The sequence below is a fragment of the Paroedura picta genome, chromosome 7, assembly GCF_049243985.1.
Source record: "Paroedura picta isolate Pp20150507F chromosome 7, Ppicta_v3.0, whole genome shotgun sequence".
Taxonomy (NCBI): Eukaryota; Metazoa; Chordata; class Lepidosauria; order Squamata; family Gekkonidae; genus Paroedura; species Paroedura picta.
The window spans coordinates 63014818-63032502 of record NC_135375.1 but is presented as its reverse complement, the minus strand read 5'-3'; the positions used below and the strand labels follow the sequence as shown (position 1 = coordinate 63032502).

General features: G+C 41.7%; 1 protein-coding gene across 1 annotated transcript in view; it reads left to right on the top strand.

The window, feature by feature from the left end:
- Positions 1-1110: 1110 nt before the first annotated feature.
- The window catches only part of LRRC2 (leucine rich repeat containing 2), a 179880-nt gene continuing 163305 nt past the window's right edge, over positions 1111-17685 (top strand). The window contains exon 1 of the mRNA XM_077344525.1: positions 1111-1312. The gene's annotated coding sequence lies outside the window, so the exon portion shown is untranslated. The remainder of the gene's footprint in view (positions 1313-17685) is intronic.

Here is a 17685-nt window from a genome sequence, read left to right as displayed (position 1 = left end):
TTAGTTCAAATTGCATCCAGACAATGCACTCCCTACCAGACTGGCCCATCATGTATGGTCTTCCTGGAGCAGTCTGCCCCCTTCCCATCCACCCCACATCTCCCAAAGACTATGCCAGGCAGGAAAAGCCATGGGGAAATGCCTCCTTCCTACCCCCTCCCTCACATCTCACAATGGGCAGGCCTGGTAGTGAAGGTCATAGGGAGATGGGTTGCCTCCTTCCTGCCCCCTACATCTCCCAAAGGCTGTGTCTGGCTGGGTAGGGAAGGTCATGGTAGGTGGACTGCCTCCTTCCCACTCACCCCCACATCTCCCAAAGGACAGCTGGACAGGTAAGGCTGTGTGTGTGTGTGGGGGGGGACTGCCTCCTTCCCATCCCCTCATATCTCCCAAGGACCAGGCTGGGTCAGGAAGGCTGCTGGATCCCACCAGCACCAGAGGACAGAGGGTGAGGGTAAGCAAAGAGTGCTCCGATGACCAGCTGCAGGGCCATGCAGAGGTGTTGTGAGCCCAGGTCCTGTTAGGGAAGTCTCCTCATAGGAAAAGCCTTGACAGGAGCTTCCAGTTTCACCTGAGCCTCAGCTGGATGAGAGATTAGCCCAGCCAGATGTTCAAAAGGCAGACAGCTCTGACCAGCAGGAGGGAATGGATCTGCAGACAAACCAGGGCTTAGATTCCAAAGTTGTTATAGGAGCTCCTCATTCTTGTGGCCAGCCTCCAGCTGCAGTTCCCTGCCTTGTCAGCCCACTTACCTCATCTGAGCCAATTACACAATGGAAGAAAGCTCCAGTCTAAAAGGCACCACACCATGCTAGCAAGACAGTTGCTGACTGCAGAATACTGGGAGTCATCAAAGAGTATGGACTGAGAGGCTGCTGACAGCCTGTTTTAACTTGATGCTGAGAGGCCTGGGTTGTGGACATGACCTGTGACCTTGCTCTTTTTGCTGATGCCCTTGGACTGCCTGAAAGAACCCTTCACTCACTAGACTGAGTGAAGACATTCATTGCATTCTTTCTGTCCCTTGGCATTCTGTTTTTGAAATACTGCTTATCTCTGCCTCCCTTGCTAGTTTGTCTGTGCTACCATCCAGCAGAGAGCTGAAACCTGAGACCAGCAAAGGAGGCAGCTGCCTTCCCTCTCTTGCCTGATAGGAAATGGAGTAACTTACCAGGAGCCGGGCCTTTCAGAGAGGCCAGCATCTCTTCTACCCAGCAAGCAGCAGGAAGAGGACAGATAAGCCCCACAACTGGCCTTCATTGGAAGAGTGCTCTCGCCTATAGGCTGCACACCCCCAGGAAGCACCAATCAGGTAGGGATTTAGTTGTCAGCATGTAATTTGAACTAATTGGCCCCCATTGGCATATTTTAATTTGAGCTGATTGGCTGTCATTGGCATATTGCAATTTGAACTGATTGGCTCTCATTGTCAGTGTGGCATTTCCCTATTGGCAGCACACCCCCAGGGAGGGCCAATCTGGTAGGGAGTGAGTTGGCTGCCCACTACTTCAACTTTATAATGTTTAGTGATATGTGACATTATTCTTCAGGGTAATTACTTGGAAGCAAGGACTGGCTTCAGCATACCCAAAGTGGAGAGGCTGCTATTGTCCCCTTTTCCCATGTGGCTGCCCTTCCACCTGGCTGCACATGTTGTCCAGAGTCACCAGGGAAGTGTCATGCAGGTGATGCATGTGGCTGGGAGCATGGGTAGTGATGGGCTTATAGGGCATGGGTGCTTAGTTGAGCAATGGTGGAGAGCCTATAAGTAGTGAGGAGTGCATAGAAGATGATGTAATCATGGATGGTAGTGGAGAGGGGATAGAATCTAAAATTTAATACAAATAACATGTAAATAAAACTGTGCTGGGAGAGAAAGATATGGGGGAGGTGGCTTTCTATCAGTTTTTAACAGGTCTACCCTAAGTAAAGTTACGCTTTCTAATTTTAGTGCACTTGGAGTTATGCAACTCTGTTTAGGAGGATGTTAATTAGTATAAATGGACAGTCCATAACTATAACCTCAGTTTCCATCACACTTGAGTAATACAATGTCATTAAGATGCAAAGTAACTTACAGAATAATAAAAGGAGAGAGGCCTAGTTTAAGGAGTATATATTCACATACTGGAGAAATAATCAGGAGGGAGGGAGAAAGATGGAAGTAAAAGGGAACTCGGAAAAAGTTCATTTACATCACTCTTAATAAGGACTGAAGGAGATGTGTCAGTAGTGGTTTCATGAAAAAAGGTGCACTTTCAAATGGGAGGGAGTTTTGTAGGGTTGCTAGACCAGGCAGGGTGGGGGTCCCCTGCTTTCACCTCTCCCCCCAATTAACCCTCACAAATGGAAAGAATGTTGGAAATTAATGAACATGTCTATGTCACCCGGAAGTGATATAAAGCAGTGGTCCCCAACCTTTTTATCAATGGGAACCCTGAGCTTGTTTCTCTGCAATGAGATAGTCCCATCTGGGAGTGATGGGAGACAATGACACCCGAAGTGTGTTGTAAAGGGCCGGGGGGGGGGAGAAGGCGTCCTTCGGGGCCCACCTCCAATTAGTCGACAGACCACATGTGGTCCGCGGCCCACAGGTTGGGGACCGCTAATATAAAGCACATCTGGGGAGGTCAGATTGGAGATAATTATGCTCTGTTTTTTGGGCAAGAATCTATGATTAGAAGCAAAGTCTACCTTAGAGTTTTTGCCCAAAAGCCACAGTGTTGCTCCCAACATGCCTATGTTCATTCCAGGTGATGCAGACCTGTTGTGATAATTTATGGCATTCTTCCCCACTCCCATACGATGCACTCCCCTCCTCCCACAAGCAGATCTGAGGGAGTTTTGGGAAAACCTAGAGCTTTGGGAAGTAGTTTTAGGCCTCTGAATCGCTGCTAGTTTTTTGCTGGGTCTTGTAAAGCTTCTGCCACAGTTCACTGAAAACCATTTTCTGTTGTAATGTGGAATGAATAGTTGAGACATGACAGCAGGTCTTGTGATTAATGTAACAGAAACACATTTTATGGCTCTAAAAAATGGCCCCAGTTTAATGTTGTTAGAAAGCAGTAAGTGACAGCAGGTTCTGACTTGAGGACATTGCAAAAAATAATGTAAATGGATAATGTTTCCTTTTCTCATTTCTATGGTGTTTGGGAAAAAAGCCCCCACAACTTTTAAAGTGTGAAGGAGGCCAAGCATTTAGGAAATTACCTGCCAGACTCAAGAAGGGGCAGGAAATGACAGCTCTTCTATGCACTAATGCCACTGCTTGCAAAAAAAGACTTAAAGTGAAATGCAATTCAAATGGAAAGACACTATCCTGTGTGTCAACAATACTTGGTATGAATCCTCCTGTGGTGTCAAAAGTAATACAACTGAGTCAGAAAAAATACAAGCTGATAGTGATGAAAAGTTCAAGAGTGAACAAATTGAAACTAAATCCTGGAAAGAAGTAATACATGTTGAGAAGGTGGAGGGCTTGAAGGACATTGCACTCTCCACTTTTGATGGGGTTTAGCTGACCCTTGCCAATTCAGTTAAGATTATGGGGTTACACTGGACCCAACCTTATTGCTGTAGAAGCAAACTGATGGATTTGCAAAAAAGCTTTTCTTCCAACCCAGCCTCACTTGAAAAGTACCCCTTATCTTGGCTGATCTGGCCATCGGGATCCATGCCATGGTGACATCTAGATTACTGTAATGAACTGTACCATAGTCTTCCCTCAAAATCAGTTCAGAAACTCCAGTTGGAGAAATATGCTGCAGCTTGGCTATTATTGGGAACTAGATGAAACATGCACTGGAGTTACCAGGGTCAATTTGAAGTACCAGCTATCACAATCAAAGCCCTTCATGGTCACGGATGGAGGGTCCCCCTATGTTGTGCCAAAACAGCTTAACCTATCTGAGCAGGGTTTTCTGCAGGTGCTAACCTGCAAATGGACAAAATCAACAACTTTCTGCACATGTGCCATCTCTGTAATGGCTTCCACATTGTGGAATGACCAGCCTAAGGAGTTCAGAAAGGTACCCACTCCTTTGGATGTTTGCTAAGTATGGAAGAAGAGTTTGATTTTATACCCTGCTTTTCACTACCTGAAGGAGTCTCAAAGCAGCTTACAATTCCTGCAACAGACCCCCTGAAAGGTAGGTGAGGCTGAAAGAGCTCTGAGAACTGTGACTAGCCCAAGGTCACCCTGTTGGCCTTGTGGAGGCCTGGGGAATCCAGATTAGAGGCCTCTACTCTTAACCACTACACCATGCTGGCTCTGCAAAATGGAATTGTTCAAGAGAGATTTTCTTTGCAGGCAACAGGGTAACACTGTACAAAATGACTCACCAAGTTTCTTGAACAAATTATTAGGCACTATTCTACTATGTATAGCTTACTGTAAGCTGGATCCTACTATGTAATTTTGCATCATTTAATGTGTAATGCTAGCACTTATGCTTTGCTTCTGTTTTTTAGATTTCTGGTTGATTCTACAATCCAAATAATAATTTGTTGTTTACATTTTCTTGACTACTTTCTTGATTACACTCACTCTGTGTAATCCACCATGGGTCACTGTAAGGCAAACTATAAATAATGTATGCAAACCAATCAACCAACCTACTTAAAGACTATCTGCCTTTAATGGTTTCTTTCTTCAGTATTGTCACCGTTACTTAGGAGATGTGATTGGCAAATTTATGAGCAATGGAATACCTAATCGTGACCAAAGAGGTTTTGTTTTCTATTGCCATCCAAAAATGTATCTCTATACAATGTTGAATTATAGACTTTTTCATCCAGAGACCCAAATAGGTCAGCATCACTCCAGTTTCTAAATGTAATGCATTAGTATAAAGGGATCAGAGAAAGGCACATCAATTTAAAGTCAAAATTCAGAACTTAAAAGGACTGGTTACAAACATTACATTGTCCACCAGAGTTTCAGTACAGATGCCATTTTGCTGTCAGTTCTTTTTTCTCCATAAAAATCAGTCATCCTTTTATTTTTATAAACCTGCCATCTGTGTATGCACTAAAAACAAGTACATTTATATGAACTGATGGTTGCATGGCAAGCTTCTCTTGCAAATGACTCATAGTGCCATCCTAAGAAAGTTGAGTTCACTGGTCTTAGAAAGGTGCAGATGCTTAGGATTGCACTGTTACAGTGATAGAATGAGGAGTAAGTAGGGGTTTGCGATGACTTGCTTAGGATTGCTTTCTAGGTCATTGAGATGCCACTGTAGAAGTGATGTTCTGTTTATTATTCAACTTTTTGGTTGCCCCCTCTCTTCCTTTTGCTTCTGTCTACCTTTAAATTGTCTAATCTTGAGAACAAGAAGCCCTCAGACATTGACCGCTACTGAATATTCCCACAAGGGATTGCTGTCTCCGGGTTGCTATTGATTAATTTAGAGCTTTATTGGAGAGAAGCGCCTTTGTGGAGGTATTGGTAACTATGCATGTTGGTGTGATCTGGCAGGCCCTCATTTCAAACCTTGCATCTGAGATGAGCTCACATGGTGGCCATAGGAAAGCTGCTCTGTCTTTGTTTCTCTTCCTCTCATTTGCAGTATGAGAATCCTTTATAGAGCTGCTGTGAGGATTACTGTGTGTTAAGAGCTTTAAACACAGAAAGATCACACTTTAAGTTTGTGTTAATTGCAGTCTAGTCTAAGGTCAAGATACCCACTTTTTCATGTATTCTGAAACACGATGGTAGTGGCAGATGTGAGGCCACTGAGCCTTCCTCCATGGACTGCCTGCCACCACCACCACATGAGCAGTGGCAGTAAGCAGCACATGTGGCCGCAATGCCACTTTCCTCACTGTCTGAAGAGTGGATGAGCAGCTGGGAGCCCAGGTGGGTGACTCACTGGGTGAGCAAGTGGGAGACGCAGGCAGAAGTGCAAGTGCACCAAAACACATTCCTCTGTGCTTAGACTAAAGCAAAGCCCATTGAGTTCAAGTAAATATGCCAAGGAAGGGACTATGGGTGTAAGAGGGAAATATGGGCAGGGGCTGAATGAGTAAGGGATGGTGCCTTCTTGTCTCTTGAGGTGAGTCCCTGGAAGGCTGCCAGCCATGGAGTTTGGGGGCTCATGTGTGCACTCTGCCTATGGTCCACTAAAACCTGGAACTGTCCCAGGTGGGGCAAAAGTCAAAGCAAATATTTAGATACATCTTTCATCTGTTTTCTCACCATGGAGGAGTGGTCTTGGCAGCACTTGGTTTGAGGTCTGAATGGTTTTACAAGTATTCTACGACGTGACTCAGAAGCTAGCCATGCTTATGCATGATGCAGCAAACAGGCTGAAGATAGACACACTGCAGCAGTCACAGTCTTCTCAATGTGAAACAAATACCTTTGAATTTTTCCCACTCTAAACTGCTGGGGAAAAAATGAACAGGGAAAGGACAGAATGAAATAAGACAGAAATCCCTTGGCTTGCTGGATAGAAAACTGAGAAGTCAGGCGATCATAACCTATGCATCGGTCTGCATTATACAGCAATGCTGGGAAAAAGAATAATGAGATTGTATTAAAATTTCCTAGCACAACACCTGCAAACCTTATCTATGGTTATTGGTTAATATTGGACTTAATGCTTTAGGGTGGGAGCAATGAAATGTAGATTTGACCCTAGATGTTGTGTTGTTTTGACAAGAAAGACTTCTTAATTTCCTTGATCTACACATATTAGGACTGACAGCATTATTTAATGCCTATCCTTGTTTATTCAGCAGTCTCAGAGAATCCAAACAGTGACCTGATTTTACCTTGGCCCTGTAACACTGTGATCTTGGCCCTGTAACACTGTGTTGTTCTGTGTTTTACCTTGGCCCTGTAACATTGTGTTGTTCTGAACACAGAGACAATTTGGATTTAAGAGGCTTAACAACAGCCAGCATACAGCATTTCATGCCTACAAGTCCACATTTTATACATAGTGTATAGTATAAAACTGGCTCTATATCCCAAGCTCATACTGGCTCCAAATGTAAATAGGATGATAGAATCCAGAAACTAATGCTCTCTGTAGTTAAATAAGTTATGAGAAGGTTTCACTCAGGGGGCCCAAGGCTGTGACCTCTGGCTATGGATTTATTTTCAAGGTATACAGCTCTTTGCAGAACTACGTGTAGAGTACCCTGTTTCCTATATGCTGTTCTATGCCCTTTGTGGTATGGACTAAATTACTGAATTGCACAAATGTCTAGCCTTCTAATTAAATAAATAATGAATAAATTGCTCCAAAAAGTGTTAATCTGGTGCTTCTTCATTGTACACAGGAAAAAAGATGTCTTCCTTTGAAGTGTTAAAGTTTGCTTGTTTTATAATGGTTATGTCATCTAGCAAGTATCATTAAAATTAACCAAGATTCTGTCTGCCTGCCTGCCTGCCTGTCTGTCTCATACATACACACATACACACATATACAGAGAAAGATTTCCAGAGTGGTATGCAGGATTGAGACCTTAGAATCTTACAATCAAAGACTTTCACATATTCATATAAATTCAATCAGATCAACCGAATCAGCACATTTTATGTACTTTGTTAAATAGTAGGTTACAAGTTTATTAGAATAGTAAAAATAAGATAAGAAGGCTATAAGGTATAAAGAGCGATATAAAGACTTCTAATGTAACCTACTTAAATGTTTTAATTTATCTAGAAGCATTTACAAATACATATTTACAAGAAAGCAATGCAAATATACAATTGTCATTGAGCGATTTCATTTCTTGAAATAACAGAAACCGTTAAATATTTTTGAAAATAATACGATTTCATTTTCCATGCTCAAGAACTGCGGTAAATAAATATTTACATATGCAAGCATGATTGATTTAGTTTAAATTGACATTTTAACCATCTTCCACTGGAAGAACTGAGTTTTAAATATTTAAATATCATTGATGTCAAAGAAAAACTGTCTTCTAGTGCTGTCAGGATAGACAGGAAAATATGCAGCCTGAGCTTCATCTTACTATAATACTACCTGCAGGGAGCACTTATTGTAGTGTCCAGCTTGTCTGGATTGCCCTGTAGGACTATGAAAATATACCTTATGGTAAGCTAGGGGGAAATTGTCTATCCAGCCTAGTACTATCTACTACCCTTTCTGGTAGTAGCTCTTCAGGTCTTTTTTTCATGCAGATGTCTTAGTATTCAGCACCATACTACCTCTGAACACTAAACATGAAAGTTCCATTTAATCACCATCCTTTAAGTACTGATAAGTTAAGTACTCCTTGGGCAAACTACCAACCCTCTGTTTTGTCTGGCCTGAATTTAACACCCATCAATTTACTATATGGTCATTATTTTGTGAGTACCCATACTTATCCAAGTTGGGTTGCCAGGAGGTCTCCCTGAGCCACTAGTGGGGGATGGGGGAAGGTTCGGGTTGTCAGATCCAGATTGGGAAATTCCTAGAAATTTGGGGATGGAGCCTTTGTAGGATAGAGACATCAGTGGGGTACAGTGCCATAGAATTCACCCTCCAAAACATCAATTTTCTCCAGGGGAACTGATCTTTACAGTCTATAGCTGCAATTATGGGGCATCCTCAAGTCCCAAGTAGAGGATTGGCATCTGTATGCCTAATTAACCTTTGGAAATCTGAACTTTGTCTGAGAATATTAAAAAAAATCTTAACATGATGGTTAGTGTTCCATATTCTAAGTACTCCTAATAGTTGTGACCTAAAATAAGAGAACAATGTGACAGGGAAGCTATTTCTGAACCATTATACATGAAAAGTATGTGGCCTTTCCTGGAGCCATTCTCTTTCCCCAAGTGTTTAATATATATGTTTAGATCATAACTTTCTTTGTTCTAATATTGAGTGATCCTATACTTGTGGCAGTCAAATTTTCCTTTCTCTGTGCATTCCTCCTAGGAGATGGTGCCTGACAGGGCTGGAGGGGTGCCTTCTACCCCTGTACTACCACACCACTGAATAAGTGTGAATCCTTCCTCCAGCCTCTTCCTTCAATGGAAGAACCATGTAAGTTGGTAGAAATCTCCTAAGGCTGGTGGAAGGCTGCTTGGAGGAGGGTTAGATCCTGTTCATTGTGTATGTTTGCACATGTTGAGTATCAAGTGCTACACATCTTGTCACGCTAGGCAAGTCTGAGATGTCGCATTCCTCTGCCCTTGAACCCAGCTGCCTGTCCTTGGTGGCAATAATATTGCCTACTTTCTCTAGTTTCTCTCGTCTCCAGAAATTCCTGTAGTGTCAACTAAATAGAAGTAAACTGTTGGTTAATGACAGTGCCAGTACTGGTTAAGAATGGTGGCATCTAATCTGGAGAACCATGTTTGATTCTCCACTCGTCCACATGTAGCCAGCTGGGTGACTTTAGGCTAGTCTAGTCACAGTTCTCAGAGCTCTTTCAGCCTCACCTACCTCACAGGGTATCTGTTGTGGGGTGAGGAAGGGAAAGTGATTGTAATCTGCTTTGTGACTCCTTCGAACAGTGAAAAGCAGGTTATAAAAGCCAACACTGCTTCTTCTACCACTGAATGGGTTTAGAAGTGTGTAAATCTGTTTAGGATTGAATTGTGAATATGCTAAAGTATGTGCACTTTTATAATTTATGTATTTATTTTCTCAAATTATATTCACTCTCTAATAAGGAACAAAGGAAGCTCACATCATTTTCCTGTCCTCCATTTTATCTTCACAACAACCCTGTGAGGTGGATTAAACTGAGAGTGTATGACTGGCCCAAGGGCACCCAGCATACTTTCATTGCAGAGAGGGGATCTGAACATGAGTTATTTGGATTCAACTCTTTGACAATTTAACTGCTGCACCCTGCTAGCTCTCATGCAAAATAAAACTTAAAACAAACTTTTCTAAACCACTGGACAATTTTGTTGCTAAAAGTGGATACGCTTGTCACCAGTGGCAAAATACTTTAAAGACTTTTTTTTGTACTGAATGGTAGAAAGACTGGCCTTTCTGTTCTGTTCTGTTCATTCAAGAGAGAAGTTGATATAGAAGTGGAAATAATAATGATGAAACGAGAAGGCAAGTTGTCTCCTGGAAGTCGTGACTTTTCAGAACTGGTTTCAAGATGATTTCAATTAAGCAATTCCTCCTTTGTGGAACCTGAACCAAACAAATTTAAAAATCCATTTCAGCAACCTACTTTATGTAGAATGGAAACAGAGAATGATATTCATGGACTGCTTTCAAATCCTCCCTTTTCTGTACTTTCTTTGAGCTATTTCAATTGAGCAGTAAAGTAGGCACAAAGGAGAGATTATAAAGGTATTCCTCTACAGTTCAAAAGACTTGCAAATTACTGTACCAAAAGGCATTTTAAAAGGAGAATGTTACAAATACTTATATACACATTCATATTTCCTGGATTCTTTAAGTGCCACATTTTCTTTGAAACTTCCTATGGAGTAAGTAGAGGGAGATGTCGCCCCCTCCCTTCCCTTATGATTTAAATGCAAAGCATACTGTATAGAAATTCAGTGTTTCTATTCTAGAAAAAGAAAGAATAGTTGATATTAGTAATGCTAATTCTAGGTTATTTTGAATGATATTGAGTCAGAGGCAAGTTTCTGCCATAAGAATTGTCCAAGGCTTTCATGTCCAGAGTCAACTGGCTGCTGTGGGTTTTCTGGGCTGTGTGGCCATGCTCCCCCCTCTGAGGATGCCCATCACAGTTACTGGCAAAATGTCAGGGACTAAAACGACCAGGCTCTGCTCTGGTATTTTGGAACATCCACACATCAGCCCCTAATCATCCACATTCTGGGATTTCCTTCTTTCCCAAGCCTACTTTGAAATGATCTGTTTGGAAAGATCACAGTTAAAGTGCTCTTGCAAACGGTGTGGATAGGAAAGTGCACATTTTTGAAGGTCCCATCTTTAAGAGTTAATGGCACAATTTTCCTTTTCTCAGCCCCTCTGGCCTCAAGTTTAAGAAATGGCCACCACTAGATCACTGTAGCACAAAAATATCTCACTGCTTGGCTACACACGAACCTCTTTGTGATCTCAGCCATTGTTTATTTATAATTATATTTATATGCCGCTGCTGTTCAATTTGCCATATCACAGTAGCTAACATAAGTAAAAGCACGAGATTAAACAATAGTACAAGTCCTCTAATGCACCGCACCCTAGACTCCCATCCTTCATCCAATCTGAAGTTAACCTAGGTCTATTAAGGTTTAAATCTAGTAACACCCATCAAGTTCTTTGTTAGCATAACAAGGTAGGTCACTGGGAAACTGCAGAGAGGTATTAAAATATCCTATATATGTGTTTGGTGCACAGTTCAAAATATTAAGTATACTTGTACTAAGTAACTTTACATACCTGGTCCTTGAATCATGTTCACAGTGTCTCCCAGTGAAATATTTGGGGCATATGCAAAAAGTCCCCAGGAAACATGTTCCTCCATTTTGACAGCAGTGTCTGTTTAGTTTGCTGGCTAGAATAAAAAACACAAACTTTTAAAAGAGTGTGTTTTAAAGAGTAAAGAGTAACATCTGCATGTTATTGTTAAAATGTCTGAGAAGTAACATTTCAAACGTTATTAAAGTATTTATTTATTAAGCTTATGTAATTCTGTCTATGGCTGCCACATTCCCTTCAAAAAACAACAGAAGCATCATTAAATGTTTCTTTATGTGGACTGGCTGGTAGAATATTGAATTACTAAGAATTAAGCTATGTCTTTTGAAATTTAGGATGTGCTAGGTGCTATATTACAGCAAGAGGCTGAAGAGGTTTTGAAACTATGACACTACCAGAAGAGGATCATCCAGCTCAGACATGCCGATCTTGCTCTTTTAATGGGAAAATAAAAATAAGAAGTTGGTGTAAAAATATTTGACTAGATCAAAAACTTGATGAGCCATTTAACAAATATGTGAGATGGTATTATTTTAAGGTGCCATGTTGATAAGCATTGCAAATTAAAAATCTAGTAATGTTAATTCCATTCACATGTCAAATACTTGTGCCAATTTTTATAAATCATAAAGAATAATTCAGGAACAGAACAATTGTAGCGCAGATCAGAAAAATACATTCTCATTGTGCTTGGAGCTGGGGGACATCTCACACAGATGGGAGTAGGGCTGTGTTTATCGCCTAGGCCAGGGGTGGCCAAACTGGCTTTCCAGATGTCCATAGACTCGTGGTAATTGTAGTCCATGGACCTCTGGAGAGCCTGTTCTCCTCTGGTCTAGGGTGTGGAAAAGGATAACCACAAAAGCAGTTACAATAAGCAGGAGCTGTCATAACTGTTTCACAAACTATCTCATGCATATAGATTTCAGAAACATTTCCTTGCTCAGGTTAATGGGGAAAAATGAGTACTCATTTTAACCAACAAATATTTAAGCAACAAAGAACAAGCCACAACAATTCCCATTTTACAGACATGATACTAAGGCTAGGAGGGGGTCTAGAGACTTTCAAAGCACAGAACAAATCTGCGGCTCGGCTTAAGCTGAGGCCGCCATTGCCGCGGTGGGTGGGGGCGGGCAGGAAAATGCGTGGGAGGGGAGAGGAGAGTGCGCACGTGCCGCTAGCAGTGGCGTGGTGTGCAGGGATAGGCTGGAGAGGGCCGGCGCAGGCACAGAGGAGCGCCTCGTGCTGTTCTGGCCCTCTTCGGCAGGGGACGCGGCTGGATTCCCCACCCTCCCTCCCATTGTTATTGAATTATGTGTTTAATATAGTTTTGCACTTTGAGAGAATAAAGTTTGTACAAGTGTATTGGTACTTGGTCACCGGTGGGTTGCATTGTTAAAATTAGCTTTTGTCACAACTTTGGGTTGGCAGAGGACGGAGCCGGTTTTGGGGGGAGCACGCCCTGCGTGGCCCACTCCCCAGGAAAGGGACCTCCTTAAAGAGGTGGCGGAATGTGAACAGGTGCCAAGCCTGCTTGGGCTTGGCACAGATTTTCACAGAGACAGGTGGCCCTGGATGGGTGCTAAAGAGGTTTGCACCTCCTCCGGCGTCCAGGGTTAGTGAGGGGCAATGGCTGAGGGAACCTGCATTCCTGGATGGGAACAAGCGGGAAGGGTACAGCCACTGCCAGGGAAACGAGGCAGTCGGCTGACTGCTCTGGCTCCCAATCCTCTGCCAGGCCAACCCTCACTGGGGTTGCGGTGAATAAAAGTTGTGGCCTTTCACGCCAATATGTGTGAGTGTATTTATTGGAGCCCAGACCTCCCACCCTGCAAGGCAATCCATACAAGTAGAATAGGAACTCAGATTCCCTGTCAAATTTTAGGTCTCAATCTTTTAAAAAGCAGTCTGCCTAGAAAGTTTTTTTTTTAAATGAGTACTAGTCTCTCTGTTATATCCTAATAAGGCCTTTGACTAAAATGGAATCAGAAGGCTGAAACGCTTTAGGATTGCATTTCTGGTCACTGTTTTTGATTAATAGCTTTATTCTAAAATTTCTACCTATACTGTGTATACTTAAAATCAGATATTTTGTTCATATGCACCTATAAAATGGTTTCCCATGTATTACGTGAATTCACAGATTTAATTTTAGATTAGTATCCCCAGACTTTCCACCTATTAGCTTGCATTTAAAAAGCATTTTGCACATTTTATAGAAATCAATTCACATGCAGGTTTATGTGGTTAACTGCTGTGATCAAGAATGTGCAGAATGATTGGAGTCGCAGGTCCACATGTGTTTCTTCAAAGTTAGTACAAGTTGAAAGACCGGTCCCCTAACATGTAGGGTCCAATACAAGACAGGGTTGAATCCAGTGGTTCTCTTCTACAAGTGAGGAATCCTCCCTTGGAAAAATGTCTACTGCTGCAGGAATGACTCTTTCCTTCAGTGGAAGTTTCCTTATTTAACAGAAGGCAAGTAATGTATTCAATCCAACCCTCTCAGCCATTTAGGGGCTTTTCCTTCATTGGAAATACCTGCTATATACTCTATTTAAGGAACTCTGTTTAAGGAACAAAAGCAACCTCTAGCTATACTATTAAAAATTGGAAAGATTAATATTTTTCTTGACAATAGTTTTGAAACTAATTAGATATCCCCCCCAAGAGATCATTTAACTGGACAAGCACATATACATAAACAACTTACCATCTGTCAGCCCAACAAAAGGTACCATGTCAGCAGGGTTGCTTTTCTTTCTCTTCTGCTCAGAATTGAGATTATGTAGACCAATAAAGGTGTTCAAAGGACTATTCTGTTTCTTCTGGTTTGGGCTGTTATTGTAATTTTCTCCTTCGTAGAGAAGAAATGAGTCAAATTTCCAGTAATGGCTAAATTGCAGTTTCACTAACAACACATGAGATAACAATGTCTTTTTGATGCAAGTGGTGAGAAAACACTATATCATTTCAGTTTACTGTCAAGAACATAAGTGCAGCATTTTGTATGTTTCACACCTTAGTTTCAGAGTTTCAGAGTGTTGTGCTAAGTTGGAAAAGAAATGGGAAAATTCAAAAGACAGCTTTATCTGGCAAAAAGTGCTGTAACTATGTTTGTTAAAACTAGACTTACAGCTGCTCAAAGAAATGGTTGGTGGGAATGGTTGGTGATGTATTTGGCCCACTCTAGGCATCTCTCAGAAAGTGTAACACTAAGGGCAGGTATGGATAGTTTCCACATTTCTGATGCCAGTCCCCAAGTGGGGCCTGGGGATCCCCTGAAATTATAACTCATCTCCAGATGGCAGAGATCCGTTCCCCTGGGGGGTGGACTCTGTAGCATTATACAACACTGAGATCCCTCCCCATCCCAGATCCCACCTGTTCCTGGCTCCACCCCCAATGTTTCCAGATATTTCCCCACCCAGTTCTGGCAGCCCTCCCCTCACAGTCCACATATGAAGAAGTGAGCTAGTGCTAGGCCCGCTTCCTTAGTGTACTTGGTCATCAGGGTCCAATTACTGCAGATGCAAATATACAACATGCCTTGCATTCAGTGAGCTTTATGTTCCTCATTTCTGTCACAGTGGGTGGTCAAAACAGTGTTTGGTAAACTGTTAAAAAATATATGAAAAAATAATTTTAAAAAGTTTCTTACCGCTTTCAACGTGGAAAACTAGTATCAAAGTAGTTATGCTTAGAAAAAACCTGAAGTGTAGGGATCAAAATAAAGAGAAACAAAAGAAGATATTAACTTCAGTGCAAATATTAACCTAGGTTTAACAGAACCATATGCTCATAATATAGATGAATAATAATCTACACTGTGCAACAAATTAGGTAAATTAGATGCAAATATTAGTAAGAAGCAAATGCTCTTTTTTATAAGAAAAACAATTTTCAGATATTTAACAACTAATATTAGGAACACATAACTTGTACTGCTGGCATTAACCAGCAATTATACCTTTTATACTGTAATCACATTTGGCATAAGTTACATAACTTTACCTTAAAGTCTTCATGTTCTTAGTATTATCCTATTGCTTTTCCCAATGCAATATTCTACTGTAGAGAATTCTTGAGAGAAGCAGAGTCACAGAAAGCAAATGAAAGCTGACCCTAGGTTCCCAGAGAGAAGTAACATTTAAGTGTTTCCTTAAATTGGTATCTTCTTGTTCTCTCCTCCCATTCTGTCACCTGACTCCTCCTCTTCAATTTAACATAAGATTGGGATTGGTACGCTTACAGAGGTTTATGAAAACAGCATCCCAGCTGTGGGCCATAGATGATTCTGACTTACTTTCACATAAGATATTTTTTAACATCAGGATTTTGGAGAACATCCTCAGTCTTCTTCCCAAAAGAATGGCATGACAGCAAGGACTTTAAAAATTATTAGTGTCTCCATGTTATATATTTTTGAATGTTTAAATAGTCTGTTTCTAAGGAGATATAAAGAGTAATCCTTAGCAGGTATACACAGAAGTAAATCGTATTTTAGTCAGTGCTAACTCCCAGAGAAGTGTGCTTAAGATTGCAGCTAAACACTGCAGTCCTAAGCAGAATTACATCATTCTAAATCCACTGAAGACCTTGGGCTTAGAAAGGTGTGACTGTAACTCTACAGTTCGATGTAAAGTTACTCCACTCTAAACCCAGTGAAGTCAATAGGTTTGCACTGGAGTATCTCTGAACAGACTGCGTAGGTCCCGATCCAGTGAAACGTCACCAAGTCTCATTGAATCCAGTGGATTCAATAGATTCATTGCTTTCCGTAAAGCTGACAGTGTAACCTAGACAGTTGCATCCTTTTAAGGACATTGAATTCAATGGACCTAGAAAGATGTAACTTTTCTTAGGATTGTAGTTTGTTATAATTTTGACAAGCTATTTATAGAACAACTTTTCAGCCAGAGAAGGAATAACAAATTATTGTAAAATATTTAGTATTTTCAGAGGAGTTTCTCCACTTGTTTGAACACATTCGAATCCAAATAGGGCTTGAGAGAATCCACACGTGTGTAAGTATGTGGTCTGCTTAAGCAGAATTTCACAAGCTGTTATGCCCCCTATTCTCATATCAAGAATTACTTTGTGAGTCCCGTCAGCCTTACACATGATTGAAGGTTCTTTTTCACCTGCTTTCACTGTATGCATTTATTTGGCAGAACAAAGATTGCGTCCAGTGGCACCTTTAAGACCAACAAAGTTTTATTCAAGAATAAGCTTTCTTATGCATGCACACTGTAGTAACCCACAGTTTAACAGAACAGGCAAGGGATTTAGAATGCCATTCTAGGCCAATGACGCTTGCTCCTGGGGAGGAAAGCTATGGCAAATCTAGACAGCATCCTAAAAAGCACAGACATCACCCTGCCAACAAAAGTGCGTCTAGTCAAGGCTATGGTATTCCCAGTTGCCATGTATGGCTGTGAAAGTTGGACCATAAGGAAGGCCGAGCGTCAAAGAATTGAGGCTTTTGAACTCTGGTGCTGGAAAGACTCTTGCGAGTCCCTTGGACTGCAAGGCGAACAAACCGGTCAGTCCTAGAGGAGATCAGCCCTGACTGCTCCTTAGAAGGCCAGATCCTGAAGACGAAACTCAAATACTTTGGCCACCTCATGAGAAGGAAGGACTCTCTGGAGAAGAGCCTAATGCTAGGTGCAATTGAGGGCAAAAGAAGAAGGGGGTGACAGAGAATGAGGTGGCTGGATGGAGTCACTGAAGCAGTCGGTACGAACTTAAATGGACTCCGGTGAATGGTAGAGGACAGGAAGGCCTGGAGGATCATTGTCCATGGGGTCACGATGGGTCGGACACGACTTCACACCTAACAACAATAACAACTAAGCCAATGGGCTTAGAAGGATATGTACTGTCAGTCAGAAGAGAAACCATAAAATAGTTGTCCCTGACAAAAAGTAGAACAAAGTTCTGCTGCTTCAGACTAACACAGCTACCCACCACCTGAATCGACCTGAGAAATAATGATTGGGGTCAAGGAAATTGGGGGAGGTGAAGATATTTGAAAATGACATAAACAGATAAAAAGGCATGTGGCATTCTAAAGACAAAAAAAGGCATTTATTGTAGAATACTTAGATTTGAGACTGGGAACACCTTACCAGCAAGCTGCAGTGGTTAGGAGTGGTGGCTTCTAATCTGGAAAGCCAGGTTTGAATCCCCACTCTCCACATGCAGCCAGATGGATAACTTTGGGTTAGTCAGAGTCCTGTTAGAGCTGTTCTCAGAGCTGTTCTATCAGAGCTCTCTCAGCCCTACCTAC